This window comes from Hypanus sabinus, chromosome 20, assembly GCF_030144855.1.
Source record: "Hypanus sabinus isolate sHypSab1 chromosome 20, sHypSab1.hap1, whole genome shotgun sequence".
In the NCBI taxonomy this organism is placed as follows: Eukaryota; Metazoa; Chordata; class Chondrichthyes; order Myliobatiformes; family Dasyatidae; genus Hypanus; species Hypanus sabinus.
The window spans coordinates 47,770,625-47,792,132 of record NC_082725.1 but is presented as its reverse complement, the minus strand read 5'-3'; the positions used below and the strand labels follow the sequence as shown (position 1 = coordinate 47,792,132).

Sequence of the window (21,508 nt, the reverse complement as noted above, 5' to 3'; positions counted from 1 at the left end):
CCATTGGAGTGTAGTGTACAATTTTGTTCTCTGTATTTGGAGAGAGTGTAATGAGGATTCATCAAACTGGTTTTGGATTGGCGGTCCTGCTATATGATGAGCCTCTATTCCCTAGAGTTTAAAAATGAAAGATGAACTTTTTGAAACATATGTAATTCATATGCGGAACTTAGGAGATGACGGCGCCTAATGGCGACTCCTTTGCTTGCATCTCTGGAAACAGCTTTATTTCTGTCTTTAGTATCTCTATATTTCCCTTTCAGGGTTCTTTTGGTGACCCTGGCCTGGAGTTACACACTGACTTCAGTTCTTTGCAGGAATGGGACCTGCTCTCAGGATCTCACGACTGGCCACTATTCGACATACCAAGGATGTGGCCTAGAAGACTAGCAAACCTCTGGGGTTCTGGGATTTCGTGCTTGCGGAGGCAGGCGGACTTAAGGTCGGTGTCTCCGCAGGAAACTGGTGTGTCGTGGGAGACGGAAGATCGAAAGCAGCAAACTGGCTGCGGGCTGCGTGCCCAGAGACCCGAGTTCTTTGGGCACAGAGCACAGAAAAGGAGACGCAACAGACTTTTAAAATAGTAAATCAGCGATTTGTTTTGTTATGTTTCCCCTCTTGCTGTGAAATGGGGACACCTCTTTTTCCTTTATTAGGGAGAGACAGAGCCTGTGATATGTTGAATTACTGGGTGAATGAGTCGTCGTTGGCGTACTGCAAGTCTGTGTCTTTCTTGATGCTTTGCTGCATGCTTGAATGCTCGGTGGGGGGGGTTGCTGATGCTGTTTTTGCTTTTGGGGAGGGGGAGGTTGTTGCTCTGCTGCTGCCTATGCGTGGGAAGGAGGAGCTTGGGGGGGCTTTTGGGGTTCTAACATTTAACTGTCATTCATTCTTTGGGGCACTCTGTTTCCGTGGATGGTTGCAAAGAATTTCAGGATACATGTTGTATACATTTCTCTAACATTAAATTGTACATTTGAATTCTTACATATCTTGACAGGGTAAGTGGATATGATATTTCCCTAGCTGAGGAGTGTACAGCCAAGGTTAAAAAATTGGATTAAAGGATAAAGCTGCTTATGGTTGGGATGAAGTGAGATTCCATTATTCAAAGAGTGGAGAACATCTAGAAGAAGGTAGAGTACCCTCAGGATTCATGCCACCAGATTCAGGAACCCATTAACCAACCACCAGGCTCCTGAACCATAGAGGATAACTTCACTTGACTTCACTTGCCCCATCACTGAACTGTTCCCGCAACCCGTGAGCTCACTTTGAAGGACTCTTCATCTCATGTTCTCCATATTTATTGCTTAATTATTTATGATGATGATGATTTTTTTTGTCTTGCTTTTTGTATTTAGAGTCTGTTGCCTCTTGAATAATGATTGTCTGCCCTCTTGGTGCGCCCTTTCATTGATTCTATTATGGGTTTTGGATTTATGGAGTATTCCTGCAAGAAAATGAATCATTGGGGTGCATATATCTACTTTGATAATAGATTTACTTTCAACTTTGAACCTGAAAGAGCTGTGAAGACCCTCTTAGGAATGGATGGATCTCTGGATATTAAGAGAATCCAGGACAGTGGATATAGGGCAATAAAATGGTTTGGGGGAATGGAATGACTAATTCCTACCTCTATTTTCTTTGAGCATCTAACATACATCTGTCACATCAGAACCACATGTCTTTAGGCAAGCATGTTGCATTGGAACCCTCAAGCGTGCTTTAATTATGATACCAAACTCCCTAGACGCTCTTCCTGGTATATCAGGTTTTCTAGGGACTGAGACCCTAGATGGACGTTGCAGGGCCTGCAAGGGAGTATAGAAACCCAGGGCCTGCAAAAAAGGTTATTGCATTCTTGAAGGTGTTACCACTGGGTTCATCAACTTGTATCAAAAACCAAAAAATCTACTCTGGCAATTCTTTCCTGGCCCTTTGTGATGTTTTAATTTTTACACAGGTTCATATTGGTGAGAAAAGTCTGGATCAGGATGGCCACAACAGAGATGAGCAGCTGGCATTACATCAATCTTCACACATTCAATACTTACCCTCAGAATTTGTCTATCAGCCTCCCAAACTCCTGCTACTGCTGCATTTGAATGCAACTTGCTAACATTACCAAACTCACTCAGACAAGGAAGGTTTATGGCAGGTGAAGTACTTCCACGTTCATGTATCTTAAATGATTGAGAAGGTGATGTGCAATAGTCTGGGAGATACCCCTTCCCCTGAACTTGGGAGAAGATGCAACACTTACTCTTGCGTGCAACAAGCAGTAGGAACCATTAGTGGGTTTCTGTTCCAAAAGATGTAACTCTGAAACTAGTAAAGATTTTTTAAGATTAGTTTAGCTTTATTTGTCACACGTACATCAAAACATACGGTGAAATGCATCATTTGCATCAAATCAAATCAGTGAGGATTGTGTTAGGTAGCCCACAAGTGTTACCACACATTTTGTGTCAACATTTTATGCCCACAACTCACTAACCATAGCCATACACCTTTGGAAAGTGGGAAGAAACAGTAGCACCTGGAGGAAACCCATGTGGTCATGGGGAGAGTATACAAGCTCCTTATAGACAGTGATGGGAATTGAACCCCAAGCTTACAGCTGGCTGTTATAAAGCATTGTGATAACTGCTGCTCTACCATGCAGACCTTATCTTTTGACTGTGAAAGGCAAGAGCTGGTATGAGTTTGAAAAAACATCCACCTGGATAGCATCATTACTGCCACTGGCAGCTTGTCAGCGATGATGATTTTAAATCTGACAAGATGATAATCATTGTTACACGTGCAAGCAGCAGGAAAGCATTCTTCAGCTACTTATTTGCAAAACTGATGCTATTCAGCACAAATCCCCAGCCTCAATGCAAATAAAACAGAATGTGAATCATCCATTTGTGTCTTGGGTAAGGTGGTCAGGTTCTTGCTCTCGTAGGCACTCAATGGCTGAACTTCATTTGGTACTTTTCAGTAATACTGTCACCTTAGCAACCAATGTTTAAACCCTTTGCCTCAGCACAATGCTAGGGCACAATTGCTGCCAACTCTGAACCAGTCTGAACTCCTGCAGCCTTCAATCACACAGCCCCTCTCCCTACCACACACTTCCCATCGTACAATGCATCCTTTTCTCAGTACAGAATGTCTGCAGGCCTACAGGGAGATAAACAAAACTGAGTGGAAATTTGTCCTCAGCTGTGTGCGTTAAAAGCCTGATTTTACTGATGGGAGTATTTTGTGTTCTGCAAACCAAATTTCAGGAGATGAGTTTAACATGCACACATTTACTATATTGTATATTCAGTGACATGAGAAAGTCTGCAGATGCTGGAAATCCAAAGAAACACACATAAAGTGCTGGAGGAACTCAGCAAGTCAGGCAGCATCAAGGAATCAATAAACAGTCAATATTTGGGCTGAGACCCTTCTTCTGGGCTGGAAAGGAAGGGGGGAGGATGTGTCCTTCAGTCAGCATCAATGGAAATGAATAAACAGTCGGTGTTTATTCATTTCTGAAACCTCGACTGTTTATTCATTTCCATAGATGTTGCCTGACTTGCTGAGCTCTTCCAGCATTCTGTGTGCGTTGCTTTGAATACTCAGTGCTGACAACAGGGTGAGGGGGTCTAAAACCTGAGAGCATAGCTTTAAGATGAGAGGGATCATGAGGAGCACTTTTTCTGCACAGAGGGTGGTAAATGCGATGAGCTAGCATAGGAAGAGAAATAGAGTGACATACAATTACAACATTTAAAAGGCATTAAACAGGAATGTGGACAGTAAAGGTTTAGAAAGATAATGGCCAAATGTAAGCAAATGGCACTGGCCCAGATAGGCAAATTGGTGACTTGAGCCAAAGGGTTTGCTTCCATGTTTTATAACACTATGATGAGAGTTAAACTATATAGCGTCATAAACTATATACCGTGACCAGATCCTTACTGCATAGACCATAAGACCATAAGACAAAGGAGCAGAAGTCGGCCATTCGGCCCATTGAGTCTGCTCTGCCATTTCATCATGAGCTGATCCAATCTCCCCTATAGTCCCATTCCCCCGCCTTCTCACCATAACCTTTGATGCCCTGACTACTCAGATACCTATCGACCTCTGCCTTAAATACACCTAATGACTTGGCATCCACTGCCGCTCGTGGCAACAAATTCCATAGATTCACCACCCTCTGGCTAAAAAAATCTTCTCACATCTCTGTTCTGAATGGGCGCCCTGCAATCCTCAAGTCATGTCCTCTTGTACTAGACTCCCCCAACTAGGGAAACAACTTTGCCACATCCACTCTGTCCATGCCTTTCAACATTCAAAATGTTTCTATGAGGTCCCCCCTCATTCTTCTAAACTCCAAGGAGTTCAGTCCAAGAGTGGTCAGACATTCCTCATATGTTAACCTTCTCATTCCCAGAATCATTCTAGTGAATCTTCTCTGAACTCTTTCCAATGTCAGCACATCCTTTCTTAAATAAGGAGTCCAAAACTGGACACAATATTCCAAGTGAGGTCTTACCAGTGCCTTATAGAGCCTCAACATCACATCCCTGCTCCTATACTCTATTCCTCTAGAAATGAATGCCAACATTGCATTCACCTTCTTCACCACCGACTCAACCTGGAGGTTAACCTTAAAGGTATCCTGCACGAGGACTCCCAAGTCCCATTGATCTCAGAACTTTGAATTCTTTCCTCACTTAAATAATAGTCTGCCCTTTTATTTCTTCTACTTTGCTTCTGCATTCACTAGGGTAAGAAATCTTGTCAAATGTGAACTCAGCATAACGTACTGGAGCATGTTAAGGTTAACAAAGAGGTAATGTTGGAGCTTCTGAAAAACATTATGCTAGATATGTCCCACAGGGCTGGGCAGGATATACCTAGGTCGCTACGGGAAGGGAGGGAAGATATTGCTGGAATGATGAGTGCCGGAGGACTGGAGGATGGCAAATGTTCCTCCATTGTTCAAGGAAGGGAAGTATAGATCAATGAGTCTGATGTCGATGGACATCCACTTATGGTGAGTGGAGGAAAGTTCAGGACAGCCAGAAGTCAGTTCTTTTTACACAGTGTTGGGTCCCTGAAGTGCACTGCCAAATGTTGTGGTAGAGGCAGATACATTAGGGACATTTAGGAAACTCTTAGATACAATATAGGTATCAGAAAAATGGATTGTCATGGGCTGTGTAGGAGGGAAGGTTCAGATAGATTGTGAAGGAGGTTTATACAGCCCAGCACAACATCATGGGCTGAAGGGCCCAAACCATACCATACTGTGTTTTGTGACAAACAGGACGAAGGTCTTTTGTTCCTGATAACATGATTCCTTTCTCTCTGCTATATTTGAAAGGCTAACGAGTGTTGAAAGAAAATGAAGCACATTACTCATTTTTCTCAATAATTGCTGGCAGCAGCATGATGGTGCTTAACCTGTTGCTGGAATCTTGAGACTGTCAGGGAAAATTGGACGCCTATTAGGTACATATACCATCCTGGCTTGCATAAAGAGCATGACCTCTGAGGCCCCATTCATCTGAATTTTATCTCCCAGTATGTCATCGTTGCTATGTATAGCCAGACTACACTTGTGTGCTTGCCTGCCCACATCCTTCACATGTGCCTGAGAGCAGTTTCGATAACGTCAGTCCCCAAGCCACAATACAAACACACGATTGCACCAGGTGCAGCCTGAAATTGCTTTGCTTCTGCAAGGCCAGAGATGCTGCTTATAAGAGAGCGAAGGCCTGGTGGGGCAGATTGTCCTTAGACCGTATTTTCCATTGGGAAAGGTGCGTACGTGGAGGGTTGCACACTTGATGAACTGTTACATTGATGTCTGCCATCAGGCAGGTTACTGACAGCCTCTCCAATGCATAATTGAATAGACATGGAATAATGGGGAGATTCAGCCATTATTTGCTTAAAGTACCTCTTCATTTCTCCTTACACCTCAGTTAAATATCCTTTCTCAAGGAAAATTGCCCTATTAAAAGCTTTATATACCATATCGCCAGTCGGGAACTTAAAGGTACATTGTAAACAAATCAGCTTATGCAATAAGTCTTGAGTGGGGGACTTGTGAGGTAAGAATTGATAAGGAGGGGTTGGCTGGGGGTTACTATACAGAGGGGGTTGATTATGTGGTGGCAAGTGTGAAAGATGTCCAGGTAAAACCGAAGTTAGTGAAACAACGTAAATAAAAATTGTAAACGTTGGAAAATTCAGCACAACAGACAGCTTCTGTGGAAGGAGAAAATGTTTCATATCAGAATTGAAAAAGAGAGAAAACAGCATTGTCTACTTTCTATTGAATTAAATTGAATTAATTGACTTTATTTCTTACATCCTTCACATTCATGTGGAGTAAAAATCTTAATTCTACGTCTGCATCTAAATAGGCAATGTGCAATCATAGAAATGTATAGTAATTTATAATAAATAGAACAGTCAATGTAACATAGAAATACACTCAAATCAGTGTGAGTTAATCAGTCTAGTGGCCTGGTGGAAGAAGCTGTTTCGGAGCCTGTTGGTCCTGACGTTTATGCTGCGGTACTGCTTCTCAGATGTGGAATAGATTGTGGTTGGGGTGACTCAGGTCCCCAATGATTCTTCAGGCCCTTTTTACACACCTGTCCTTGTAAATGTCCTGAATAATGGGAAGTTAACAACTACAGATGCGCTGGGCTGTCCACACCACTCTCTGCAGAATCCTGCAATTAAGGGAGATACAGTTCCCATACCAGGCTGTGATGCAGCCAATCGGGATGCTCTCAATTGTGCCCCTGTAGAAAGTTCTTAGAATTTGGAGGCCCACACCAAACTTCCTCAACCGTCTGAGGTGAAAGAGGTGCTGTTGTGTCTTTTCACCACACAGCTGGTGTGTACAGACCACGTGAGGTCCTCGGTGATGTGGATGCTGAGGAACTTAAAGCTGTTTATCCTCTCAACCCCAGATCCATTGATGTCAATAGGAGTTAGCCTGTCTCCATTTCTCCTGTAATCCACAACCAGCACCAATGTCTTAATACTTTCATTTACTTAAACAACTTTGAAATGACGTGCACTGAGAACCCCGATGAACTGAGGACCTTCAACAAAAATTGTAATTGTTTCAATGTAAAAGATAAGCCCCTGATTAAAAGTAATCCTTTGTTTTTCATAAAAATCTGATTGTTTATTGCACAATGCATGGCAGCACACAATTTCTAGTCTGAAGTACTAAGCTTAGAGCCTCAGTACTCTGGCGATAGGGTATGAAGTCTAACCCACTCTGGAAACTACTTAAAGGCAGGTTTTTGCAAGGCACACAGTTGAAAGTACTTCAGTGCATGCTTTTTTGGGGTCCAAAACATGCCTTGGGATGCCAGAAACATTCAGTTCTTTCTCTAATTACATTTTTATTTGATAGCAAGGACTGAACACGAATTTGAACTTCTTTCCATGGTGGGGCTTCTTTCCTTGGAGGCAAAACAACATTTAATAAGATTCCCATCTTTTTTTTACAAGGAATCCTGGAGAACCTCATAAAAATTTTATGACTGGTGCATGCTGGACTCTAATGATGTTAGCTGGAAGCATAGACACTTTGTGAAAAGGTTTCTAATACTGTCCACGGCCCCGGGGTTTTCCTTTGGTAAGTGAAGGTGTGAATGTGAAAAACTGATTTTCAGAAAAGCAGTTTAATATTCTCTTTCTACCCATCTGGAGTTGAAACTTCTGGTCAGTTGCAGTGGCCAAAATTCAGAGCAGCATCATAGTGGCACAGCAGTGAATGCTGCTGCCTCATATCTCAGGAGGCCCAGGTTCCATCCTGATCTCTAATATGGGGTTTGGATATTCTCCTGATACTGCTTGGAGTCTCCGGGGGTGCTCTGATTTATTCCCACATCCCAAAGACATGTTGGTCAGTAGGTTAATTGTTGACTGCAAATGACTCCTCGGGGAGATGGGTGCTTGGAGAATGGAGGGAAAGGAGTGTTGATGGGGATTCGAGAGGGAAAAGTGGAATTAATGTAGTTGAGAGTCTGATGGTCAGTGAAGGCACCTTGGGTAAGAAGGACCTGTTTAAGTGTTGTATGGTTGTAAATACCAAAGGAATTACTGTGCTGGAGTGAGCTATTTGGACCATAAAATCAGTGCCAATGCCTTCCCCACTCTGTGTCAGCCAACATCATTTTCCACTCACCCATCACACCATCTGCGTTCACCAAGATAACCAGCTGCTGCCTCACTGTGCTGTCAGCTGTTCCAGGCTCACTTCTGCCACTGAAGGAGATGGTTCCGAGTTCCACTCCAGAGTTAAATGAATGTATCTGGAAATCAGAAGGAAATTTTGCCCAAGTTGAGTTATTTGCACTCATTTCTGGGTCAGGAAATTGGCCTGGGCATTTCCTGTCATGATTTACCCCATGACAGGCTTCATTTCCCTGTTAGATTTTACACGTTGTGGTGATATCACGTGTCACGTGTAAGAACATGATTAGACAGAGTTTGGAGCAAGCGCAGAAATGACAGAATGATCGAGAAACTTGTACGGTGAAAACATGGTTGCTGTTTGCTGTTGTAAATAAAAGTTCTAGCTCTATTCTTCCAGAATATGTTTTGTTATTAGAAACCCACGGTAAGTATAAAGAACACAGCACAGCATGGTGTCAGAAATTGGTCTGGAAGAATAATACATTTTGCTAACACAGGAGAAGTGAAGATAATCGTAAAAAAAGAATGCGAACTTTTTTAGTGTTTGCAAACAGCCTTACAGATGGAAGGGTTGCAACCTCTGAAAACACTTCAGCTGTCTGGGAACGTAGCTGAAAACTGGAAAAAATTTAAACAGCGTTTTGAAATTTATTGATCAGTGATCGGAGCAGAAAATAAATCGGAAAAAAAGAGATCTGCGATTCTACTCCATGTGATTGGTGATGATGCAATTGAGGTATATAACCATTTTACTTTGAAGAATGGAGACAATTTGAATTTAAAAGCAATAATTGACAAGTTTGAAGCATTTTGTATACTGAAGCGCAATGTGACGTATGAACAGTATAAATTCTTTATATGCAAGCAGAAAGCTGGTCAAACGGTTGATCAATTTGTTACTGAGTTGAGAAACCGCAGTAAAACATGCAAGTTTGCAGTGCTGACAGACTCTCTCATTAAAGACAGAGTTGTTTTCGGCATTCTGGGTAATGGTCTGAGAGAAAGACTCTTAAGAGAACCAGATGTAGATTTGGAAAAAGTTTGATTATCTGCAAAGCTTTGGAATCTGTGTCGTCACAGGCTAAAGAGCTTTTCATTCAGAGCTACATAGACATTGTGGAAAAGCGCTAACATGTTAGAAAAAATAATAAAATGGCAACGAAACCAACAGACAGCAAGACGTCATCTGAAAGAAAAGAAAAAGTTGTGATCGCAGTAGGTGGCAACACTGACCTAAAATGTGTCCAGCGTGTGGAAAAATGTGCGATCACTGCAATAAGAGTAATCATTTTTCACGCAATTGCAGAAGTAGGAAGAAAATAAAACAAGTAAATGAAGTGCTTAAAAATGAACGCGACGAGTTTTATATAGATGTGCTTTGTGAAAACAAGCAAAGTAAGAATGACAAATATGCCATTGCAAGTGAATCAAAGCAATATTCTGTTTAAACTGGATACTGGAGCACAAGTAAATGTTCTTGCAGAATCTGAGTTTAACGCATTAAAGCCAAGGCCAAAGTTACATCAGACAAAGATAAAAGTGACTGGGAATTCAGGTGCTGACTTTCCATTTAAAAGAACATGTGTGGCAAAAGCATCACACAAAAATATTGAGCACACGCTTTCATTTCAGTATTGACATTTATAGTCAATAGTGGGTTTATCTGCCTGTGAGAGACTGAATTTGGTGAAAAGAGTATTAGTCCTGGACAGTGACACAGAGTCAGAATACGATGACTTGATGAAAGAGTGAGAGAGAACAGGATTTGATTTCAATGGGGCAAAAGTAAAAGAAGTCATAAAGAAAGATCCCAGACCCATCCCCTTGTTACCAGCATCTGACAAAGCATTGCCACCTAAACCAAACTTGTCAGTGCAGTACAATACTGATCTGAAGCCAAAGAGTGACAAGAATCAGGATCCAATTGAAGAAGTGAAAGCACAAGTGAAGGAATTGAGAAGTTTTATTGAAATGATGAAGTCTCAGCATAAAAATGAGATTACACAGTTAATGAATGAATTGCGATTTCTTCGCAAAGACCTCAAGAAAGAACCAACTTCAGAGTTAACTGATGCAGACCAGGAGAAACATGAAAATAACAACAAAACACAAGAACTGTGTAAACCACATAGAAGGTCAACTCTGTTCGTAAACCCCCAGAGAGACTGATAGAGACATGTTAAATTATGCATTTGTTTTGATTAATGTGGCTAATTGTTTTTCTTTTTAAGGAAAGGAAGATGTGGTGATATCACATATCACGTGTAAGAACGTGATTGGACAGAGTTTGGAGCAAGCGCAAAAATGACAGAATGATCGAGAAACTTGTACAGTGAAAATGTGGTTGCTGTTTGCTGTTGTAAATAAAAGTTCTAGTTCTATTCTTCCAGAATATGTTTTGTTATTAGAAACCCACAGTATGTATAAAGAACACAACACACGTGAGATGTCATCATGTGCGTTGTTTGTTTTACAGACCTCACAGCAGAAAATGGAACAAAAAGATGACCTACCACTACTGTAGTTTGTTCATAAATAAATGTATATATAATATACAAATTAAGAATTGAGTGTTATTTAAAAGAACATCAGTAGGATCATCTGTCTTTATGAATCACTCACTGTTTGATCTGTGAATATTATCATATTAAACATGTTTGCCACAGACAGCTCAGGCTCTGATACCAGCCCATGGCTCATCCCTGCTATAGTAGCGGGAACTGGCAAATCCCCTGCTCGAGTATGCCTCCCAGCTTATCACTGCCCCATCATAATGTGTCTCCATTCATTCTTTGCTCACAGGCCAACATCGTTGTTGATTTCCCATCATTGAATTCCATTTATGAACCTTCCACCTCTTCCATTTCCCCTCTTTCCACGTCAGTTTCAGACTGTCGAAGACTGATCCCTTTAACTACGTTTGGAGCCAACCAATTTCACATGATTCAGACATCATTTTCCATACCATTCACCATCTCCAAAAGTATTCTACCACTTAGTACATCCTTCCACTCCCCCACCCTACCTCTCTGTTATCGATGTGCATTGCTCTCTAAGTGACTCTCTTGTCCTCTCGACCCTCCCCACTGATCTCTCTCCCGGCAATTATTCTTGAAATGTGACAAATGCTATACCTCATCACCATTCAGGGCCTCAAACAGTCCTTCCAGGTGAGATGACTTGCAAGTCTGTTGGGGTGATCTTTTGTTTCCGGTGCCCCGGTGCAGCCTCCTCTGCATTAACGAGACCTGATATAGATGTCAGATTCGGAGATTATTTAGCTGCGGACCTTTGCTCTGTTTACAGCAAAAGGCATGACTTACCAGTGGCTACCCATTTCGATCTGACTTCCCATTCCCATTCTAACATGTCTGTCCATGGCGAGGTCAAACACAGCTTGGAGAAGCAATAGCTTCTTTCTGGGTAGTCTCCGATCTGTAGCATGATCATTGATTTCTCCCACTTTTGGTGATTTCTACCCCCTCTCTCTGTCTCTCTTTTCCCATTCTCCATTCTGGTTAACCTCTTGCCTGGCAATTACCACCCTCTGGTTTTCTTCCTCCTTCACTCTCTCCCATGGTCCACTGTCTCTCCCATTAGATCACTTCTTCAGCTTTTACTTCTTTCAACTATCCATTCCCAGCTTTTGACTTCACTCCTCCTCCCCCATCCACTCATCTTTCCATTCAGAGGTTGTGACCTATAATCTGCCTCCTCCCGCCTTCTTATTCTGGCTTTGGACCCTCTCCTTTCTAGTCCTGATAAAAGTCTCAGGCTGAAATGTTGACTATTTATTCCCCTCCACAGATGCTGCCTGACTTGGTGAGTTCCTCCAGCATTTTAAGTGAGTCAGTGGTCAGTACACAGATCAATCTTCAGTGTTTCTTCAGTGCAGCAATTTTTAAAGCAAGACGTTATTATCTGGTTATTACGCAACTTCAGATTTGGCATTAGCACCAAATGCAGCATTCGTTTAGTGCACTAAAAATATACTGTCTGAATTCTTATCAGCTGAAAATTCTTACTACTGAAAAGGCACAGGAAGGAGAGATTCCTACTGAAGTCCTTCTGCTTCTCAGGTAAATATTAAACATCCAAGGGCATTATCTGAAAATGTGTTGTAGTTCTCCTCAGGTTTTCTCCATATTTAAATTTCAGTTTCAAAATTAAAACAGGTTATCTAGTTATATACAGCTGTTATTTCTCAGTAAGCACATTCAAATACACTCAGCGGCCACTTTATTAGGTACACTTGTACACTTGCTTGTAAATACAAATATCCAACCAGCCAATCATGTGAATCAACTCAATGCATAAAAGCATGCAGACATGTTCAAGACGTTCACTTGTTTCTCAGACCAATGGGGAAGAAATTTGATCAAAGTGACTTTGACTGTGGAATGAATGCTAGAGCCGGACAAGTTGGTTTGAGTATCTCAGAAACTGCTGACTTTCTGGAATCTTCACATATAATAGTTTCAGAATTTACAGAGAATGGTGTGATAAACAAACAATATCCGGTTCTGTGGGCAAAAATGCCTTATTAATGGGAGAGTTCCGAGGAGAATGGTCAGACTGGTTCAAGCTGACAGGCAGTCAACAGAAACGCAAATAATATGTGTTACAACAATGGTGTACAGAAAATCATCTCTCATTGCACAACACATTGAACACTGAAGTGGATGGGTTACAGAGACCGTGAGCATAAACTCAGTAGCCATGATAAGGTATAGAGGGTTACCTAATAAAGTGGTCACTGAGTGTATTATGGAAAGTGGTATAAAATTCCAACCTTACATTCTCGTGGGCTATGACTGTTTTGTTTTTCTTTTATCAAAATAGGTCTGCTGCCCAAAGCATTTCACATTGCACTAATTTGAAATCTGCGGATTACACCAGCTTTCTACTCAATAGGCCATTCCCCTGGTGGTGTGGGATTGTTTGTGCAGACTAGTGATATAATAAAATCAGTATTGCTGGATAATGTCCAGGACAGCAGTGCTATTGACTGAGGTGATGCCAAAATACTGTACTGTAAATCAAGATTAATGTACTCTGCTTGGCTTGCTGCCACTACATAATGGGGTGGGAGAGGAATTTCTCAGCTTTCTCCCTGTATCGCTGCGGCCTTTTTTCCCTGTTAATTTGCCTCTCCTGTTATTGTGTCTATTTTCTCCTATTGACTGCATAAGCAAGTAACAGAAATAGAACTATCAATGGTAAATATTTTACTAAAGGCAGTAACTCTCAACTAAATAACAAAATCTAGTCGGAATAGCAGAGTGGGACATTCAATTCTTATTTGCCCTATAGAGACACGAGACTTGCAGGCGCTGGAAGCTTGATAAAAAAATACCACCAGAGGAACTAAATGTACCAGGCAACATCTGTGGAGGAAAATGGACAGTTGATATTTTGGGTTTTCATCTGGATTGTCCTTCTGAATTCGTTGAGCAGTTTGTATTTTTTTGCTTATAAACCCAATGTTGTATATATTATATATTTATGGAATTAAACATACAATCTATTAGCAATTTACATACAAAAATTTATGTATACACTATATCAGTGATCAGTTAGAAATTCAACTTGTTATAAATTTATTAAACCTCTTGGGCTCCTCATTTACCAAATACTTCAATGTGGTTGCACCTGACATCTCTAGTATCCAATTGAGCCATTGCTAATTCAAGTAATCAGTTCTCCATACGTATCAGATCCCATTGCTTTACCATAATTATCTTTACCACTGTGAATTCATTGTAGTATGCATGAGAAAGCCTCTCAAAGTCCAACCTTACGTCCCCCTCGTGAGAGGTGGAAACAGCTAAGGCTGGCCAACAAGCTGTGTAGGTGTGTCCCCTGTAGAGTAGACACAGTGGATTACAGAAACATTGATGAACTCCAGCCATACCATTGATTTGGATGTTAGAGACTGGTGGTTATCATTGGCCATGTTCTTCTTGGAGCTAAGGGCCCATGTAAAAGATATACAGGAAAGAAAGGCTCTTTGGGAAGGATGCATCATCCATGGCTCACTAAACAAGTTCAATAAGTTGAATGAAGAGGCAGATACTGTAACATTGCAATGATGAGTAATAGGCAACTAAGAAAACTAGAAGAAAGTGCTTGGTCGTAAAGCGGCAAATGACAGTAGAAACTAAAAGTTCTACACATACACTCAGTGACCACTTTAATAGGTACACCTGTACACCGGCTGGTTAATGCAAATATCTAATCAGCCAATCATGTGGCAGCAACTCAATGCATAAATGCATACAAACATGGTCAAGAGTTCCAGTTGTTGTTCCGAGTAAGCATCAGAATTGGGAAGAAATGTGCTTTACTGATTTTGACTGTGGGATGAATATTGGTGCTACACAGCGGCTGGGTGGTTTGAGTATCTCAGAAACTGCTGATCTCCTACACAACAGTCTCTAGAGTTTTCAGAGAATGGTGCAAAAAGCAAACAAAAAAAATCCAGTGAGAGGCAGTTCTGTTGGTGAAAATGCCTTGTTGATAACAGATGAGGAGGAGGATAGCCAGTCTGGTTTAGCTGAGAGGAAGGTGATAGAAACTCCAAAGAAACATGCATTTCAACAGTGGTGTGCAGAAGAGTATCTTTGAATGCACAACACATTGAACCTTGAAGTAGATAGGCTACAGCAGCAGAAGACCAGGAACATACTCTCAGTGCCATGTTATTAGGTACAGGTGGCATGAAGTAAAATGGCCAAGCAACTACAGTAGTCATTCATCCCTTATAAAGATGATGATAAAATGAAATTAATGGGAAATAATGAAATGGCAGTGCAATGAAATAATTATTTTGGATTAGTTGTCATGGTAGAAGACATTCAAATACCCTATTGTAATAGAGAATAGAGGGCTATAGGGAGAGAGGAATATAAAACAGTCTTGATCATGATAGATTTCAGAAGACTATTGGGGTTAAAGGTCTGGCAGGTCCCTGAGCTTAATTACCTGCACCCTTCATGTTAAAGCAAGTGCTACAGAGGCAGTGAACATCTACCAAAATCTCTTTGGGAAGTGTCCAAAGATAGGAACACTGTAAAGACTGTCAGAGTCAATACGGTTTACAAAAAGGAGTTTATGTTTGTCAAATTTGCTAGAGTTTGCTAGTTTTGACCATCACTAGGAAAATACTCGCAAATGACTTGATATGGTACTCCTGCCTCTGCAGAATTGCAATACATGAGATCAAGAGACTGATACAAATAGAAGTAGAGAAAGGGAAAAGTAGTTGTGTCATTCATTGGAACCAATACATGTATATACATTGGGTTTCTGAATTTCATAGGAGTTTGATCATTGTAGGTGTGCCCATCTGTTGGGCATTTGTAACATGGGAATGGCCTGTAGGGCGTAGATAGAGAACTGACTACCTAACAGAAAATGGAGAATTCAAATGACTGAATCTTTTCACGTTGGCAATTTTAAAAATTCAAAGTAAATTTATTATCAAAGTACATCTATGTCACCACATAAAACCCCGAGGTTCATTTTCTTACAGGCATATTCAATAAATCCAATAACCAAAATAGATTCAGTTAATGACTGCACCAACAGGACAGTCAGCCAGTATGCAAAGAGCCACAAGCTGCAAGTACAAAAAGAAAGAAAAAAAAACAACAATAATAAATAAACAAATAAATAAATAAACAATACACATCGAGAACATGAGATGAAGAGTCCTTGAAAGTGAGTCCATAGGTTGTGGGAATAGTTCAGTGATGAGATGAGTGAAACTGAGTGAAGTTATCACCTCCGATTCAGGAGTCTGATAGTTGAGGGGTAACAACTGTTCCTAATGCTGGTGGTGTGAGACCTGAGGCTCCTGCACCTTCTTCCTGATGGAGGCAGTGAGAAAAAAGCATGACCTGGGTGGTGGGGCTCCCTGATAATGTATGCTGCTCCCTTGTGACAAAGCTCTGTGTAGCTGTGCTCAATGGTGGTGTGGGAGTGGGGGACGGCTTTACCTGTGATGAAATGGGCTATGTATCCAAAACATTTTATAGGATTTTCCATTCAAAGGCATCGGTGATTCCAGACCAGGCTGTGACACAGCCAGTCAATATACTCTCCACTATACATTTATGGAAGTTTGTCAACATTTTAGATGTCATATCGAATCTTTTTCTATAATTACACTTATGTGCTGGGCCCAGGATAGGTCTGCGGAAATGATAACACAGAGGAATTTAACGTTGTTGACCCCTCCAATCCTGATCCTCCATGAGGACTGGCTCATGGACCTTAGGTTTCCTCCTTCTGAAGTCAATAATCAGTCCTTGGTCCTTGAGTAAGAGGTTGTTTTTATGGAACCTCTCAGTCTCTCTCCTATATGCTGATTCATCACCACCTTTGATCCGACCTCTGACACTGATGTCATTGAATATGGCATTGAACTTCAATATGGCATTGAAGTTGTGCTTAGCCACACAAGTCATAAGTGTAAAGCAAGTAGAGCAGGGGTCTAAGCACACAGCTTTGCGGGGCAACTGGTCTGATGGAGATTGTGGAGGAGATGTTGTTGCCGATCCAACTGACTAGAGTCTACAAGTGAGGAAATCAAGGATCCAATTCCACAAGGAGTTATTGTGGCCAAGGTCTTGAAGCTTATTGATTAGTTTTGAGAGGATGATAGTATTGAATGCTGGGCTATAATTGGTTAAGAGCATCCTGATGTGTATGTCTTCCAGGTTGAGTGAAGAGCCAATGAGATGACATCTACTGTGGACCTGTTGTGCCAATAGGCAAATTGGAGCAAATCAATAAATAATTCTCAGGCAGGAGTTGATATCTTTCTTCACCAGCCTCTCAAAATATTTCATCCCTGTGGATGCAAGTGCTACTGAATGATAGTCTTTGGGGCAGGTTACCATGTTCTTTTTAGGCACTGGTATAGTTGAAACCAGCTTGAAGCAGGTGGGTAACTCGAACTGTCAGAGCAAGAGGTTAGAATTCTCAGTGAACACTCAGCCAGTTGATCAGAATAGGTCTTTGGTGCTCAGTAGGCTGTTTGCTTTCCATGTGTTCACTCTCTGGGAGGATGCTCTTATTTCAGCCTCAGAGACTGAGATCACTGGGTCATCAAGGGCTGTGGGAGTTTGTAATGGTTCCTCCGTGTTTTGATGGTCAAAGCAAGCACAGAAAGCATTGAGCTCATCTGGAAGTGAAGCCCTGTTGTCTCCTACATTGCTTGCTTTCACTTTGTAAGAGGTGATAGCTGTTGAGCATCCTTCATTGATTCACGTTTAGTCTGGAATGACCACTTCTCCTGTTAGCACAATGAAGAACAAAACTGGGGCACAAACTATTTATAATCCATAATGATAATTGGAAGGAAAGGACCCAAAACACAATATGTGGGTTTGTTAAGTGCCTGTGAATGGATCATAATAGCTTAGATGAGTCAGTAAGAAGGAGTATTTTGCAGGAAAATTTGAGGTTTTCAACTTTGGAAGAAAGAATAGAAAAAACATTATTATTTAAATGAAGAAAGATAATAATCAAACCACTAAATGGCATTAATGTATTTTAGGTACACAATCAACATGCTCATCTGCTTTCAACTTAATACGATTGATAAATGCAATAATCATTTTGTAAGCTTTATGAATCCATGGGGAGCAGTCCAGAAATTTTGATCAATTTTGAATTCAAGACAGGAGAATGAATAAAGAAGCATTAAAAATAATGTTCTTCATCAATTTACTAAAAAAAACACTTGATTATTTACAAATCTACCGAGAGACTGGGCAGAAAGCCCATACAATTTTCTGGACAGCAGAGACTGGAGTGCTTGTGATTAAATCTTCAGGAGAATGCAAATTGCTTTTAGTAACTAATTAGGACTTTGATAGCCTGCTCACCTCTGCTATTTGCTTTCTGGACGAATCACTGGCACCCCTTGCACAGCCTAACCATATTCAATGGTATGTAGTGGTGTGCTACAGGCAGCACTAAAATAACGACACATAGTCGGTGAGCTGCAGTTGCGAAAGAGGTTTATTCAAACTTCGCGGCCTTGCTTTAAAGCCTTCCTGTTCCCGCCCTCCCCGGCAATGCGTATGGCCTTTCCCCTTGCTGGTGAAGCAGGCTTGGTGCCCTCTTTGGGACTGGCCTCAATGCCGGCGTGTGCCACTTTGTGAGCCGGTTCAAGTGCGCTGGGAAGTGGGTTGCCACATAAACCCCCCCCCAGAACCGGCGATACACCCCCCAGTATTCTCAGTCTGGGTCGGTCTCTGTTAGGGAGGTCTGCCTCTGCACCGCGGTGCTGGAATCTCGACCGGCTGCGCCAAGTCCACATGGGCTGGTTTGAGTCGGTCCGCTGTGAAAACCTCCTCTATCCCCCCGATGTCCAGCATGAATGTGAACCAGTTGTTTCTGATCACCGTAAACGGCCCCTCGTAGGGCCGCTGTAGCGGTGCCCGATGTCCAGCCTGTCGTACAAAAACAAACTTACAGTTTTGCAGGTCTTTGGGTAAGCAGGTCAGGTTCTGCCCATGCTGCGAAGTGGGTATGGGGGTCAGGTAACCGAGCCTCTCGCATAGTCTGCCCAGGACTGCTGCGGGTTCTTCCGCTTGTCCCCTTGGGGCTGGTATGAACTCTCCTGGGATGACCAGGGGTGTGCCGTACACCAACTCGGCTGACGAGGTGTGCAGATCCTCTTTGGGTGCCGTGCGGATTCCGAGCAGGACCCAGGGAAGCTCGTCCACCCACTTTTGGCCCTTTGAGGTGGGCCATGAGAGCCGACTTCAGGTGACGGTGGAAACGCTCCATCAGTCCGTTCGACTGTGGGTGGTAGGCAGTTGTGTGGTGCAGCTGAGTCCCCAAAAGCCTGGCCATAGCTGACCACAGGCTGGAGGTGAACTGGGAGCCTCTGTCAGAGGTGATGTGGGCTGGTACACCAAAGCGAGACACCCAGGTTGCAATCAGTGCCCGGGCACAGGATTTGGATGTGGTGTTGGTGAGCGGGATCGCCTCTGACCATCTTGTGAACCGGTCCATGATAGTGAGGAGGTGCCGTGCTTCTCGCGACTCTGGCAGGGGGCCCACAATATCCACATGAATGTGGTCGAAACGCCGGCGGGTGGGGTGGAACTGCTGCGGCAGGGCTTTGGTGTGCCGCTGCACCTTGGCCGTCTGGCAGTGCATGCACGTTCTGGCCCATTCACTGACCTGCTTGCGGAGTCTGTGCCAAACGAACCTGTTGGCTACCATCCGGACGGTTGTCCTGATGGAGGGGTGCGCTAAGTTGTGAATGGAGTTGAAAACGCGCTGCCGCCAGACTACCGGGACAACGGGGCGGGGTTGGCCGGTGGTGACGTCACAGAGTAGGGTCCTCTCACCTGGGCCTACAGGGAGGTCCTGGAGCCGCAAACCGGAGACTGTGGTTCTGTAACTCGGGATCTCCTCGTCTGCCTGCTGCGCCTCCGCCAGTGCTTCATAGTCTACCCCCTGGGACAGGGCTTGGATGTTAGGGTAGGAGAAGGCAACTGCCACGACATTGTCCTTTCCCGAGACATGCCGGACATCCGCTGTGTATTTGGAGATGTAGGACAGATTTCGCTGCTGGTGGGATGACCAGGGGTCGGATGCTTTCGTGAACGCAAAGGTAAGAGGTTTGTGGTCCGTGAACACGGGTGAAGGGCCTACCTTCTAAGAAGTACCTGAAATGCCGGATTGCCAGCTATAGCGCCAACAGTTCCCGGTCGAAAACACTGTATTTGAGCTCGGGTGGTCTTAGGTGTTTGCTGAAAAACGCCAGGGGTTGCCAGCGACCCTCGATGAGTTGTTCCGGCACTCCACCGACTGCCGTGTTAGATGCGTCCACTGTGAGGGCAGTAGGGACGTCCATTCTGGGGTGCACTAGCATCGTGGCGTTTGCCAAGGCTTCTTTGTTTTTAATGAAAACGGCAGCAGACTCCTCGTCCCAGGTAATATCCTCACCCTTACCCAACATCAGGGCGAACAGGGGGCGCATGATTCAGGCTGCTGAAGGGAGGAAGCGCTGGTAGAAATTGACCATACCCATGAATTCCTGAAGGCCTTTGATCGTGGTGGGTCAGGGGAAATGGCGGACTGCATCTACCTTAGCGGGCAGAGGGGTTGCCCCGTCTTTAGTAATCCTGTGGCCCAGGAAGTCGATGGTGTCGAGCCCGAAATGGCATTTGGCCGGGTTGATTGTCAGGCCATATTCACTCAGTAGGGCGTAGAGTTGATGGAGGTGGCACAGATGCTCCTGACGACTGCTGCTGGCTATGAGGATGTCCTGCAAGTAGATGAAAGCGAAGTCCAGGTTGCGTCTCACCGCGTCCATTAACCACTGGAACGTCTGTGCGGCATTCTTTAGGCCGAACGGCATGCGGAGGAACTCGGAAAGGGCGAACAGGGTGATGGGTGCCATTTTGGGAATGTCGTCCGGATGCATCAGGATTTGATGGTATCCCCGGAAGAGGTCTACCTTGGAGAAGATCCATGCGCCGTGCAGATTTGCTGCAAAGTCCTGACCCGGTGGCTGTTGGACCACCGTATGATCCCCAATTCCTCCATCCTCTTGAACTCCTCCTTCGCCAGTCGGAGCTTGTCCGTGGGAAGCCTCCGAGCACGGGCGTGGAGGGGTGGTCCCTGGGTCGGGATGTGGTGCTGTACGCCGTGTCTGGGCATGGCTGCCGTGAACTGTGGCACCAGAACCGTTGGGAAATCCGCCAGGACTCTGGTGAAATCGTTGTTGGACAGCGTGATGGAGTCTAGGTGTGGGGCCGGAACTGGGCTGCACCCTGGGAGAACGTTTGAAAGGTCTCGGTGTGGACCAGTCTCTTCCTTGGCAGGTCAACCGGGCTGTGAGCTTGCAAGAAATCTGCTCCCAGGAGCGGTTGGGCTACGGCGGCCAGTGTGAAGTCCCACATGAACTGGCTGGAGCTGAACTGTAGCCGCACCGTATGGGTGCCGTAGGTCCTTACTGTGCTGCTGTTCGCGGCCCTCAGGGTGGGACCCGGTGCCCTGTTGCGGGTGTCGTAACTCGTCGGAGGTAAGACGCTGATCTCGGCTCCGGTGTCGACCAAAAAGCGGCGTCCCGACCTTCTATCCCACACATACAGGAGGCTATCCCGATGGCCAGCCGTCGTAGCCATCAGCGGCGGCTGGCCCTGGCGTTTCCCATGAACTTGCAGGGCGGGCTACAGCGGCGGGCTTCTGCGCCCCACTGCTGGTGGTAGAAGCACCATTGTTCATTGGTCTCCTCACCCCTGCCTCT

General features: G+C 43.7%; 1 long non-coding RNA gene across 1 annotated transcript in view; it reads left to right on the top strand.

Moving 5' to 3' along the window:
* Positions 1-10,713, top strand: part of LOC132378505 (uncharacterized) — a 300,183-nt gene extending 289,470 nt beyond the window's left edge. Inside the window, exon 5 of the long non-coding RNA XR_009507063.1 lies at positions 10,458-10,713. This is a non-coding gene — a long non-coding RNA (uncharacterized LOC132378505). The remainder of the gene's footprint in view (positions 1-10,457) is intronic.
* The last annotated feature ends 10,795 nt before the right edge of the window (positions 10,714-21,508 follow it).